The 14,897-nt window shown below is 37.9% G+C and overlaps 1 long non-coding RNA gene across 1 annotated transcript in view; it reads left to right on the top strand.

Annotated features, from left to right (window-relative positions):
• LOC102156347 overlaps positions 1–14,897 on the top strand; it is an 86,401-nt gene that overhangs the window by 57,969 nt on the left and 13,535 nt on the right. The window lies entirely within an intron of this gene.

Here is a 14,897-nt window from a genome sequence, read left to right as displayed (position 1 = left end):
TATGTCTTAAATGTAAACAAATGGTATTACTTACAAATCTCATTTACTTTCCTAATATAGACATTTGTTGATATTTATTTACCACTAATTATAGCTAGGTCATAATTACTGATTTGAAACTTTTGTTTTGGCTTTAGAATCCTCTATTAAAGAAGATTTTTATAGACCATCAAGACAGACAGATGAAAGTAGGGCTGCTTTGGCAAAGGTGTATAGGGGTCTGGCGCCCCCCTCAATCTGCCTGGTCTTTTCTACTCCCTAAAGTGGTCTCTGAAATATCTCTTTTGAATTGAGGGCTCTTTGGAACACAATACAGGAACTCTTGGACTAGATGCTTCTTAAATTATACTCCTACTCTTTTTCCAAGATTTATCCTTCTATGAAAAGCAGTGTATACATAAGCTTATGTGTCATGCCAATTAACCTTTGTGAGAAAGATCTTGTTTTGGTATCTTCAGTGGATCTACTCAGTGCTCCATACACATTTTAAGGGAGTGGGTGGGCAAGGCCCTTATTTCAGTTGACAAGGAGAGACACTGGTATGTAGACAAGCAATTTATACAACAGGCTAGTAGAGTACTTGGAGGATGCATCACTAGGTTACCTCTCCCTGTATATGAAAGCTCCTTCATTCCTTTTTCAAATAAATGAGAATATGGAAAGTTAGCACCTCATGAGATATCACATGGGGTTGCACCCTAATGAAACTTCAGCACTAACACACACACACACACACACACACACACACAATATGACATTTAAGTAAAAATCTTTTAAAAATTAGTTCTACAGTTTCAGCCTCCTTACAGAGAGTATAGTGAAGAGAAATATGAACTCACTTTTCTCCAGGCTATGGGGCCTCTGAGGCCATTTGTGTCTGTACTACATGACCTCAAGCTGAAAGGATTTTGAATTAATATGTCTTCCTTCATGTTTTTTGTTGGTGGTGGTATTTCTTTCTTGTATTTCTCACTAATGTCAGCCTATCATTAGTAGTCAGTCTTTTCTACTTCCTCTTAATTGCCATGTCTAATCTAGTGTGAATTGAGAAAGCCAGATAAGCAAGCCTTTAAAAATTGGCTCCAAACTGTACAATTTTGCCTGAAGGCTCTGGTGCCCCCTGAATAAATTGCACAGCATTTAATGTTTTGATTTTATGGCAGCTCTTTTGGATGCTCAGAGGGTTTTTTGTTTTGTTTTGTTTTGTTTTTCATCTCCTTTCTGGCTCTTGTCTACTTTTCGGACAGTGAAGGTTGCTAGATGAGTGCTAGAGGGACAGAGTCAATGTTCACTGTGTTTGTTTTTGGTAGAAAATACATATTCAGGGATGTTGGAGCTCCCATTATCCTTCTGCTGCACTTGGATTGGGATTAATTTGACTTGAAGAGCCAGATATTTTTTAAGAGTCAGTGAATTATTTTTGGTTTACTGAAATAGTCAAGCTGATTCTGGAATAGGTCCCAAATGTACTCATGGGATGTTTCTTAGATAATCTGTGGTTATAATTGATTGCTTCTCTCATGATAACTAAAAAATTCCAACCGTTAGAAATCTGTCCATACTCATTGGCTCAAAGACTCTCAGTTGAAAACCATGGTGCTATTTTGTTGTTTTGTTAGTAATACCAGTTGTATTAAGTAAAAGTCTTTCAGAGGTTGAATACTTTTTTTAGATGATTTTGTAATGCTGAGAGGTGAATTTACCTATTAGTATTTTTAATACTAATACCTATTAATATTTTAGTTATACTAAGTATTTATTTATATTTTAATACCTATTTAATACCTATTAGTATTTTTTAATAATGGTGATGTCAGTGAAACCCAATAGATGTTTTACTTGTAGGTCTTCTAATCACAAGGATTTGAATTCAATTCAATTTTGGAGAATGTAGTTCAATGTACAGTGTATATCAGAAAGAGGACATATAATAATTCCTGTTCTTTAATGGGGTTTTATCATATTCCTTTAAATAATAGCCTGCCATAGTCTAAAAGAAAAGATGGCTATATGAGTATTCTCAAGTTCCAGCTAAAACACGTTGATGCTAATGTGACATGATCAGTATTGACTATGCCATTCTTTCTTTTTCCTTCCTGACCTGATCAGCAACCACAAGACTCACACAGAGTCTGTGCCCCCCAGCTGCTTTGCCATTGCTTCTTTTCTTCCATTTCCAAATTTATTTATTGTTCTACTTTGCTGTCCAACCCTTACTGATTCTATTTTGAAATGAGACATTGGCATAAAAAGGTAAGAATCTGCTTTTCTCCAATAATTCTTCATAATTCCCACCAGAAAGAAACAAGATGGTGGAATCCCATGTAGTTGTTTAGAAAGGACAAACAAGGTCAGCAAGCTGCTGTGCCTGTGGCAAGAGTCCATGATACATGATTTAAGTAAACAATTGTGGTTGCAAAATAGTATTATGATTCCATATTTGTACAACAACAGTAGTAGGAATAACAGTGCAATGATGCATAGGAATGTTTCTGGAAGAAAAATGACCGTACTACCAAAAGTGCTCTGACTGGGGAAGGGGAACAAAGAGGGAAGGATTTGATGATTTGGCATTGTATCTCTTTCTAAAATGACAATGCACTACATTTGTAATAAAACAATGCCATTTGGGGGATTATTTTATGGAAAAGACTGGAGAAGCTGAGTGATGGATTTCTTTGGGTGCATAAAGGAGGATGACATAGAAAGGACAGGTACTTCTGGCCAGGATCACTGATAGGTGCGTACTTTGTCCATGCTGGGAACATCATATTCTATAGGCTTAGCACCGAGACTGTCTAGCTGCTAGTAGTTAAATGATAGAATTGAAGGATAGACTTTCTGTCACCCTCCAAATCACTGAAAATAATTGGACTGACCCTCTGATTGGCCCAGAAGAGGTTCTCACCGAGGTGCTTTGACCCAATTCTCTACAGTCATTTTCTGACAGAGGTTACGTTGCTAGTATTTAATTGGATTGGAGAGATGAAAGGAAAAGCGTTATATATTTAGAACCACGTTGGCATTGGGATGAGCTCCCTCCAGGCATGTGTGGACCTGGGATTAGCCTTAGATTGACCACTAGGACACAATCCAGAGTCATTTTTCAAACATTGCTTTTAAATATCATGGTCTGCAAATGTGATACCAGATAACCAGATATTACAATTACCATTTGAGCCATTTTCACACTTTTGAGTAAAAAAAAAAAGATCTTTCACTCATTTATTTAAGAAAGGAAGAAGAGTCTGTCTGACCCTGTCTGTCTGTATGTGGAGCACAAGAACAGCAAAATCTCTTTATTACAAATGGAAAACACGAACGTGTTTTTTTTGGCTTTAGAGTCAAAGTAAAAGGTCAGCCAGAAAAAATACCCTTTTTAAGTTTTCTTACTGTAAAGAACTAAGTTGTAAGTACATAGGAATTTTCATATAGTAGTGGTAGGAGAGTAAGTAAATGATACAGCTTTCTTGGGAGGGCTCACTGGGAAACACTGATTAGCAATGAAAATTAGCATACATTTTTGTTCTAGTTATTTATAGCTACATTAAAAAACCCTCAAAATTTAGTGGTTAAAAAATTAATTTCCTATGGCTTCTGTGGAGGAACTGGGCTTAGCTGGGTTGTTCTCATTGGGATCTTTCATGTGGTTGCAGTCAGAGGACAGCTAGGGTTGTAGTTACCCAAAAAATCAGCTGAACTAGACATCCAGGTTGGCTTTTTCATTCATGGCATGTACAGTACCTCAACTTAAATATCTAGAGCAGATGTGAGTTGACTGGTTTTTCTCTCTCTCTCCTAATATGGCATTTCCAAATGATTAACTTAAGCTTCCTCACAGCATGAGGGTTTCAAGGTAGTCATGTTTCTGACACAGTCAGTGGCTGGCTTCCCCCAGGTGGAAACTGCAAGGCTTCTTATGACCTGGCTTCAGAAATTCAACACAGCTTTCACTGCATTTTGTTGATCAAATAAATTGGTTCTGTTCATTTTCAAGAAGATGGGAAATTAGACTCTACCTGTTGATGTGAGGAGCAGTATGTGAAACCATCTTCAGAGACCATTTAGCACTCCTAGCTATGGATGGGCAGTCTCATGCTTTTCTTTTTTTTTTTTTTTTTTTTTTGTCTCATGCTTTTCTAATTGCCCTACAAAAATGAATGCACTTGTAATCAAGAACACATGTATAAAAAGTCACTGTAGCATTGTTTATATTCCTTCCCCCAAATTAACTTAAATACTCATCAATGGGTGGATGTTTAAATAAACTATGGTAAATTTATGTTAATATTAAAAGGAATGTACCAAATCTATGTAAAGTAACATCAATACATATCTGATATATATTATTGAGATAAAAGAAAGAAGTTGCAAAATTATATGCACAGTAAAACTCTATGTAATACTATGTAATTTCCATGAAGTCTATTTTTATAAATATATAGTTGTAGATGTATATTTAAAAGCATAGGCAAATGATCTGGAAGGAGGTATGCCACAAACTGTGATGTTTGGTGATAGGAGAAGGATTGGAGTTTTTCAGGGAGGAGGGGGCATAGATTTAGACTTAAATATGTCAAGTCTCATTTTTTTTCTGAAAGGAAAATTGGTTTTTACTTGACTAAGTAAAAATTAATTAAGAATATACAAAATATATTTGAATGGTGTAAGTACTAAAGCCCACTTATACTCAGTGGCATATGTTGAGGAAAAAGAAACTAATAACTTTCTTTGTAAGAAGTTACTAAAAAACTTAGGTAGATAAATAAAGAGGCAGAAATGAATAATGCCCTCCTTATACAGGTAGACGTGGATTTTCTATAAAGTGATGTGCATTGCTTTGTGAACAGCCAGGTCAATATCTAGTAGAGGACAAGTTAAGACAGAGTCCTTTAAAAATGTTTCCACAGCTTAGATCAAGGAACATCTTTTTCAAAGTTATTGCAACTGCCACAGTGGGAGTGTGAGAGAAATTGACGTCTAATTTTCCTCCAATTTTTCTACCTCTCATTGTGTTTTGTCAGCATCTCTCACTCAAATCCAAACTTTTATTAATGTTTAGAGGACTAATAATTGGCCTAAAATCTGGAGACTTGATATTGAAGCAAATATAAATGAAAGGTAAAAGGGTTTTGATTCGGCTTTTCCTTTTATCTCACTTCCCTTAGACCTTGCCAGGATATGTATAATGAAATATATTTTCCAAAGTTCAGCAGCTCTGACTCAGTCTCTTTCTTCTCATAGTAACCCTGCTTTGGACTCAGGCTATGCCTCTTCCGATCTATTATCCACTCTTCTCTTCCCATAGGCTGATATGTATAGATTGCATCATAGCATTGCCATAGCCTCTGAATTCTGATTGGATTTGGTCAATGTGGAGGCTTAGACCAAGATTAGAAAAGAGAAGGAGAGGTCCAGGCATTAAATCCTTCCACGAAAAATTTCCTTGGGCTGGCTGTGTCCATCAGCTGATGATCACTTCAAGGGCAGCTTTTGGTATTTAATTCCCCCCTCCATTTTTTTCTGTCTTGAGGTGGTAATGACTTGGCTGCTATTGATTCTAGTTACTGCCTTATCCCTTAGTGTTACTCTTCTCTTACACGTTTGTCCTAGCCTCTTATAAATCCTCCACATCTTCCTTCCATGTCTGGTTCTGAGTATGCCATTTGTCTTCTGTTAGGATGACTGCTCTGTGGGGTATGTGTGTGGTGGAGAATACCATTCCCTTTCACCCTCAAAATCTTCATTTTTGTTATTTATCATAATAAAGATATTCAACGTGTACAACAATTGTATATATAATATATATAATGTATACAAGTTTATATATATATGAACTTGTATATATATTCCTATTGGAGGTCTTTGATGTATTATGGCAGGTGTTGTAGGGAAGAGGAGTAGACCTGGGATAACATTCTAGGTACCTGAAAGTCTGGGAATCTCTGAAGGAGTCTGAAACTTTAACAACTTATTTAGAGTGTTAGAGAACAAGAGATGCCAATATATGTGAAGAAGAATATAAGAATTTAAGACATTGTCCCAAAAAGCAGACATCAACTCATCCTGTTTCTATTGCTAACCTACTAACTGTTTACTATGGGCTGTAAGTTGCTGAGATCTAGGGTAGGTGGAGGGGGCAAAGCCCACTTGAAGAGAGAATGAAGAAGAGTTTGCTGACTGAGTTGATTCAGTCAGAGTTCATCCTCTGAGTTAGCTTTGACACAGGGCATAACCTACCTGTTCTCTACTAAGTCCCATAAAATAAGTTCAACATTGAAGGAAATTATAAGCCAGACCAATCTTTATTTGCACTATGTTTCCGTGGGGTTTTAGAGAGGTAGTACGGAAGTGAGTCAGGCAGTGGGTACCAGTACCTTTTAACCTATTTTTTTAAATGGATAAGAAAACCTTGACTTATGGCATTCCTATTTTGTAAATAACACTAGGGAAAGTATGGTATAATTTCCAGCAAAAGCCTACTTCCTTGTTGTAGAAGAAATTCTTCAGAAGCATTAGTACTGGGCTGAAATTATTAATAATAATAATGAATAGCTAGGATTTGTTAAGCATCCTATCATTTAGGATTTTTTCCCTTTCGAGTAATAGAATAGTCAATTAAAGTGGCTTAACAACGGGACATTTAATTTTCTCTTGTACTAAATTGTCTACAGAGAGATGGTTTCAGGGTTGTTAATACAGCAACTCAAATCTGTCAAGTTCCTTGAGTTGGCTTCTCTGTAATTCTCTTAGCTTTACCCTCATGGTAATGGGATGGAGGTCACACCTCATAAAACAATGTCCATGGAAGGAAAAGGGGGCAGTCTTTTTTCTTCCCGACTCTGTTTTTACAAAAAAGGAAAATCCAAGAAACTCCTAGCAGAATCCCCTTAAGTTGCATGAAGTGGGACCAAGTGTTAGGCCCACCCTTAAACCTATCATTGTCAAGAGAATTCCTTTGTTTGAGTGTGAGGGATGGATTCACCTTCTCAAAACACATTGCTGCCCCATAGCAGAGTAACATCCAGTATTTATTAGCAAGAGGGATGGTTTGGGAGTAGGTGGTCAGCATTCTGCCACAAACTTCTTCTAAGAGCCAGACATGCTGATAGACATTTTGCATAGTCTCTCTGATCATGCCCACAAAGCAATAAGGTTTATGTTATTAGCCACATATGAGGAAACTGAGGCACAGAGAGACTACGTAACTCATCCAAGACCACATTGTACTTAGTGGAGTGGAGAATCATTCATTCAGCAGATATTTGTCAAACACCTGCTCTGTGCAATGAGTATGTGAAGAGAAATAAAGGATCCTCCCTGTTCTCAAGTTGCTTATGGCAGAGTTGGGGAGTTTTGACCAGCAAAGTAATAATGGCACTGTACATGGTAAGGGCAGCTCATGCAGATGTGTATCAAGTCCACCAATGGCACAAAAAAGTGGGTTATTAGCCCTGCATGAATGGGTCTGGGGAGTTTTCCCAGGAAGCCTGACTCTAGCTGGGTGGATCAACTGAATCTCACACAGAGAGATGGACTAAGGCAGGGAGGGCACTTCAGGCCAAGGGAAAGCATCAGAAAGGTATTGCTCATCACGGAAGGAATGTTCCTTTTCTATTTGTCAAGCTTTCCAATGTTAATTGGAAATTGTGTCTCTAAGGGAATTAGAGCAGATATAAGATGCAATGATCCTAAACCAATTTAGAAATGTACTCCTGCACCTTCAGTGAAATGACTGCTTATAAATTGCATTAAAGGGAACCTTTCTCATCTTCACATCTACAAAGAAATTCAAAGAAGAGGAGATTTTCTTTCCTAGATAGACTCTTTAGACAACTCCAATCTGTTTTCAGAGAACAAAATAATTAGTTGTAAATTCCAAATGGCACAAAATTTTATCATTTCCCCTGGAGACGAGTTCCCTGAAGAGAAAATTTCTGATTTTTTACCCCCAGTTGATTTGAAAGGGACTGGGTGGAATTATGGTTAGGGAAGAGGAGTAAAAGTAAAGGAGAGATGATAATTAATTTAAGAAGAATCAAGAAGACATTTTAAGGACGTCTGGGTGGCTCAGCAGTTTAGCGCTGCCTTTAGCCCAGGGCCTGATCCTGGAGTCCCTGGATCGAGTCCTACATCAGGTTCCCTGCATGAAGCCTGCTTCTCCCTCTGCCTGTCTCTCTCTCTCTCTCTCTCATGAATAAATAAAATATTTTTTAAAAGGTATTAAAAAAAGAAGACATTTTAGACTAGGATAGCTTCAAGAGCATTAAATATACCTTCTTCATCAGGGCTTAAAAGTTAATTATATTTTGTTCATATGAAGTAATATTCCCCAGTGATGAAAAATTACTAAAACATTTAGTAAAACAGTAAAAAAAAATCACTACAAGGAGTAATAGCTTTTACCCCATTAGCTTTATGTTCTGTAGAACATTCTGTGTGATAGCCTTTGTTTTCTATATTAGAGTTAATGACTTCTAAAATGATTGTCATATCACTTTGTCCCTCTTTCCAGTCTTTCTTACCATTTTCTTGTCCCTCCTCATCCTGTGGATGCACCAACGCATCTAGTATGTACTGATTGGTAGTTCACACTTGTAAAGTTTGATTTAAACACCAACAACTGAAAGAGTCCAACCAATACAAATAAGAGAAAGGAACAAGTGGTGGTGGTGGCGGGTGGTGGTGGAAAACAGGTCAGGGATTGGATTTCTGGCTGGCATTTTATGTTATAATAAACAAAATGCCATCCAGCTGTAATTACTTGATACACCAGCTTTTTATTTATTTTAAATTTTTGCTCCTTGTTTTTTGGGATAACAGATTTGGAGCTGGCTAGTAAGAATCCACGCCCTCCATCTTTCTTGCCTCTATCCTTACCAGAGCCAAATGAGTGCCCAAATGATTTCCTATAACTAATCATCCCCAGCACTGTCATAGATCTAGATGACATTGACATGCTTTAAATCCAACTGGGAAATGACCAGTCATGAAGGATAGCTTGGAGATGACATAGGGAGCTGTGGTTTTAGTACATCCCAGCTTCATACCTTAGATCCCAATACCTTACATCCCAATTTAACAATGCAAATTATAAGAGAACATTCATAATCTAATAGCAATATAGTTGAAGATCCTGAGAAAATAAATTCTGTTTTCTTCATTGGAAATGACAATAATGTGTAATTTTTTTTTAAGTTTTTTAATCAGAGAGCTTTTCATTTGGAAATATAGGAACTATGAGCTGTAGGCATCTTTATACTAGTTTATCCTATCTGTTATGTGAATTGAATAAGGGTGATAGATACCTCTGCAAAACTTGAGTTAATAACCATGACCTTCAATAATGAGTATTATAACCTTTCCTCAATAAATGACTGATGATTTTAGAATGAACAGTCCCATCTCAGGGTTCTCAGGCAGAGTTGGCCTTGGCTGGAAATATAGAAAGAGCTAGCAGTAGAAATGGTTGTGGCAACTCTGTTACTCATACCACATACATCCCTGAGGAATTTAATTCACCCTAAATTAACTAGAGTTTGGGATTAATGATGTGGTGATGATGAATATTCCTTGGAAAGACTGTTTGTTCTGTCAGTTCTATCCTGATGACTCAGTTTACCTTTGCTACACTTCATAAGCAATCAGATAGTTTGAAGACAAGACAGCATCCACTTGTATTTAGACACCACAAGAAACCAGATATCTTTAAAAACAAAAACAAAAACAAAAACACATAATCACAGTCTTATGGAGCTGGGATCCCAGTTGCAAAAAAGGCCTAAGGCAAACATTTAGAGACCAAAATAGTACATAATAAATTGCCAAATGTAGACTGTATAGGACTTTTAGAATTCAGAGAAAGGAGAAATTTGTGTAGGCAAAAATTGCTTGAAGAGGGGCGTTGAATTATACTTTTAAAGGTAATGAGAAATTGTAGTAGAAAGTGGAAACTTGGTGAGGGGAAAGGATGATAGTGTTCAGAAATGTGGTGAAAAGTCGTATCTGCTGGAGACTGAGCAAAGCCTCTGAATTCCAGTAGCAAAGTCTCTGAACCCTCACCTCAATACCTCGGAGCATCTCATTTTATTTTATTTAAAATAAATTAAAGATTTTATTTACGTATTCATGAGAGACACAGGGAGAGAGGCAGGGACAGAGGCAGAGGGAGAAGCAGGCTCCCTGGGGGGAGACTGATGAAGGACTTGATCCCAGGATCACAGGATCACGACCTGAGCTAAAGCCAAAGGTTCAACCACTGAGCCACCCAGCTGCCCCAGGCCATCCCATTTTATAAGCTGACTCACTCCACTGGTATTCCACGTCTCTGAAGTTGGGACCATTCTTTCTCTTCTTCTGTTACAGAAGATAAACATTCCTGATCCTCTCAAAGGACAATTCTTCCACTGTCCTTTGGGTTCCATTTCTGTCACATTCTTAATGAGTCACTTCCTTAGCTCTACCTTCCTGTCCTCCTCATAAGCAGTATCCCCCACTGTAATGACTTCTACCTATGGGTATTCGAACATGCTTTCCCACCTCCAACTAGTATCAATGACAAAGACACCTGTAGACTACCGCCCTCCTCTACCCACCACCCCCTTTTAGTGCTCCTTCACAGAAAAACTTATTGAGTTAATATTGCCATTGTTCTCTTTTCCTCCCACCCCAGCCTCCTTACCTGACTTCAACTGAGTTCTTTTTTTTCCAGTCTTCTGAAGCTGTTTTTGTGTAGGTCATGATTACCTTTGTATTGCCAAATCCAGGGGGCATTGGCTATCTGGACCTTTCTCAACCTCTCACTGGATTTGGACACAGTTGGCTCTGACTTCGTAACACATTTTGTTTTCTTGGTTTTGATGACACCAGGCACTGGGTTATTTTTTACTCCTCTGACCTCCATATTGACTTTCCTTTTCTGTCTCCATTTTCTTTTCTTTAGGAATGCCCCATAGCAATTATGGGTTCTCTATCCTTCTTGGTCTCTATTCTTAGATGGCCTCATTGAGTCTTATTACTTTAAATGTATATATTCTTTACATCAAGCCTAACCTCTCTCAAATTCCAGATTCATTTATGAACTACCTATTGCATACTTTATTGACTAATAAGCCCTTAAAATTTAACATCACTAAGTCAGAACTTCTGATGGAATTTCTCTTCTCTCATCCCTCTGGTCCTCTCTCTTGGTGTAGAGTACTGTTTATGTTTACTGTACTGTAAATCTGTTTATGTCCTACAGCCCAATAGTCATTCCTCATTACTTACCCATAGGCAATTTCACAAAGTTTCTTTTGCCTCTAACTCCAAAGCATATCTGAAATCCATCCACTTCCCCCTATTTCAAGAGCTATCACACTATTTCAAGCTGTCATTAGCTCTTTCTTCACTTGTTGCAGTAGCCTCCTGACTGGCTTTCATAGGACTCTTCTTTCTCCACAGTTTTTTATGCAACAGTGATCTTTTAAAATGTAAAATAGATCATGCCACGATCTTTTTAAAAATGCTCCAGATGAGTTGTCAATTGTACTCAGATTAAGAGCTGAGCTTCTAACACTGTTCTGGATGTCCCAGACCACTCTCCAACTCCCCATTACTCTCTTCTTGCTTACCATGCTTATAGCCGCAAAGGCCTTCTTTGCCTTAAACACTCCAAGTTATGCCTTCAAATTGGCTGCTGAATATTCCAGACACATGGCTGGCTCCTTCTTATCATGTAGACATCAGCTCATAAGTTACCACCTTGCTGAGACTTTCCCAGGCAACTGATTTTTAATTAGCTCTCGCTTTTTTTCAGTTTCCCCATTAACTAGTTACTGTCTCTCAGATCACTTAAAAAATTTCATCAGACAATAAGTTAAACAAGAAAGAAGGAGATTGACAATGGAATAAACAGAAAAGAGGAGATAAATCTACCACTTGCTTTGGTTTAATTTGTATTATCTATACATAAACAGTATAAGAATTTTGAGGCACAGGGATCCCTGGGTGGCACAGCGGTTTAGCGCCTGCCTTTGGCCCAGGGCGTGATCCTGGAGACCCGGGATCGAATCCCACGTCGGGCTCCCGGTGCAGGGAGCCTGTGTCTCTGCCTCTCTCTCTCTCTCTGTGTGACTATCATAAATAAATAAAAAATTAAAAAAAAAAAAAGAATTTTGAGGCACAGATTGGTGACTTCTGAGCTTGGCAGTTACCTTTTGGGAAAAAAAAAAAAAAAATAGTGTGCCCAGAAGTCCCAGTCCCTGGTTTCATCAATAAAATTGGTCTGAAGCTATTTATTTAATCTGCTTCCCTCGTTGGAAACAAAACATTGAGGTATCTTAGTGCCTTTTCAAAGGGTCAGAAAATATCTACAACAATCTGTTGGATTATCCATAATTAAAGAGTGAGCCCATTGTAGCATTGGGAATTCCCAAATGTTGCATATTAGGTAAATTGGAAAAATAATGGTTGCAACATCACAAAATGTTTCTCCTCACTTGCTTTAATAAGTGTATTCACAGTTCTTAAAGTTTTTCATGGTCCATTTGGTGAGCTCATAAAGCCTCAATGGCATGAAATGTCTATGGTAGGGTCTCCAGATACAGTTTTGCTTAGTGGTTGAATAAGTTCTTATATGGTTTGTGAATTGATGGAGCTGAGTACCACTTAAATTTATGCATTATATACATCTGGCCTAACCTTTCTCTGGAGTCCCTAGAGCTGAGTTTTATTCTTGATTGTCAGAAACTAAGTTTGGATGTACGTGCACTTATCTGACAGAATTACATGGAGCATGGTCTGGATTGGTCCAGCTAGTCACACAGAAAAGTTAGCTTAACAGATGCTGAGGACTGCTTTTTGTTTCTTCATCCAATGAGGCTTAAGGTGGAAAAGACACCAAGCAAACAGATTGTTCAAGTATGATACTGAAACCATGCTCTGGTTAAAAGATGTACAGTCACCAAGAGATTATTAGAAAATATATCACATTAAGATTTATTTTCAACTACAGTTATTGATTGCAGGATTAAATTGAAAGGGGGAAGATATGAAAAAAATTTAAAAATCCACCAATAAATAAATGATTAAGTCAATCATGGAATATTCCATTCAGAAGTTTCTAGAATTATTAAATTCTGTTACAAGAATATAGAAACATGGAAAAAGCACTCTAAGCATAAACAGCAAAGCAGTATAGCAAACTATTTATTATAGGAGAATATCTTTATGAGAACTCTGCATAGAAAAAGTAAATTGGGAGAAAATGTATTCATATGTGCAGTAAATGCTTACATAGCACTTATGTATTAATTAGGCTAGTATAGGCAGTGCTAAGAAATGACCTGCAAAGTGTATGTGGCTTCAACATCACAGCCCAGAGCAGATATTTTTGATTAGAGGAAAGCATCACTCCATATAGTGATCCAGGCTCTGCCGCCACCTAGGACTCTAATTCCTCTCTCGCCATTGCTGCTGAGGAAGACAGAATGAAGAAGGCAACTTGCTTCTGAAGATTCTTAGCCAACTGCATGTCATTGGTGAGAATTAGATGACCCTACTTGGGGTGCAAGAGAGTCTGGAAAATGTCCTTTGCTGGGCAGCTACTTCCCTTATGCCAAGACAAGATTTCACATGAAGGTCAGTAATTTCTGTCAAACTTCGTAAGAGGAATGGAACTAAATCAGAATCGAGCTCTCTGACTCTGAAATCTAGGCTTATACCTACCATGCTGTTTGGAAGCTAAAAACCTAGGAGTTTCCCTACAGATTACAAATGGTTGATAGATGTCGGTGAAGCACCTCTAAGTCATGAACTTTAATACCTTAGGAAGTTGTGTTATCCATTAGAAACTCTGGGTTGGTGTCAATGCCTTCTGAGGTTCCCATTTCCCCCAGCTCTGGAGCAGTCTGCTGTGCCAGTGAGAGCCCAGAAATCCTACCTACAGCCTCCCCACCCAAACGCATAGCTAGAGTTAAGGACAAAGCTGCTGCCTTACAAGTGAAATCACCGTAGATGCAAGGGTCCCAGGTATCATGTGAAGAAGCCATCCTTGAGGGTTGGAATGGATTGAGATGATGAGTGAGTCTGAGCTCCAAAATCTTGCCCAATCTTGTTAGTTGCACTTCTACCTTTCCTGAGGTCCATCGTGCAGACGCACCTTCAGTTCAGCAGGGAGGGACCCACAGTGTATTTGATACTTGATTCCCAAGCATAAGGAGGTTTCACCTTCTTAGACTGAGTATTTGGATTAAGGTTTTTGATTGGTTTGTCACCCAGAACATCCTCTAGAATGTTGCTATTGAAGTCATGAGTTTTAAAAGAATAATCTGATAATCAGGGAATAGGTGGTTCTAGAGGATAACATTTTCAAGAATGTCTTCTAGAAAAATAGAATGATGCAGCTATTGCTGCTGATGGTCTTTATTTTGTCATGATTTCTATGCTTAAGGTTTTTGTACACATTATTTTATCTGGTCTTTGGAAGAAATCTACAAAGCAGATGTTATGTTCATCATCATACTCATTATCATCCTATAGATTTAAAAATCTAAATTTGAAGATAGGATGTAATTTGCTCAAGGTCATATACTTAATAAGTAGAGTCTAACTTCAAAGCTCATGCTTTTTTCCTAGATCATTTGTCATTTTAATTTGTCCAGAATCCATCCTCACTTGTCTTCATGTTCCAGTTCCTTTGGGAGTTTACCTGTCTTGCATCTTTTTGGAGTGGAGCTTCTCATTTCCCAGTATGAAAATGAAGGGAGCCAATCATTTCACTCCTTCCTGTTCTCTGCATACTCTGATGGTAGAATGTGATCTAAGTATGGGCAACTAGATATTGAATCTTGGGTTAGGGAAACAGGAATGAGGAGGGAGCCACTTGAGACTAAAAAGTCTGTTATGGCACTCTTATG

The sequence above is a fragment of the Canis lupus genome, chromosome 23, assembly GCF_011100685.1.
Source record: "Canis lupus familiaris isolate Mischka breed German Shepherd chromosome 23, alternate assembly UU_Cfam_GSD_1.0, whole genome shotgun sequence".
NCBI lineage: Eukaryota > Metazoa > Chordata > Mammalia > Carnivora > Canidae > Canis > Canis lupus.
The sequence above is the reverse complement of the archived record's forward strand: the minus strand, read 5'-3'. Positions and strand labels throughout refer to the sequence as shown.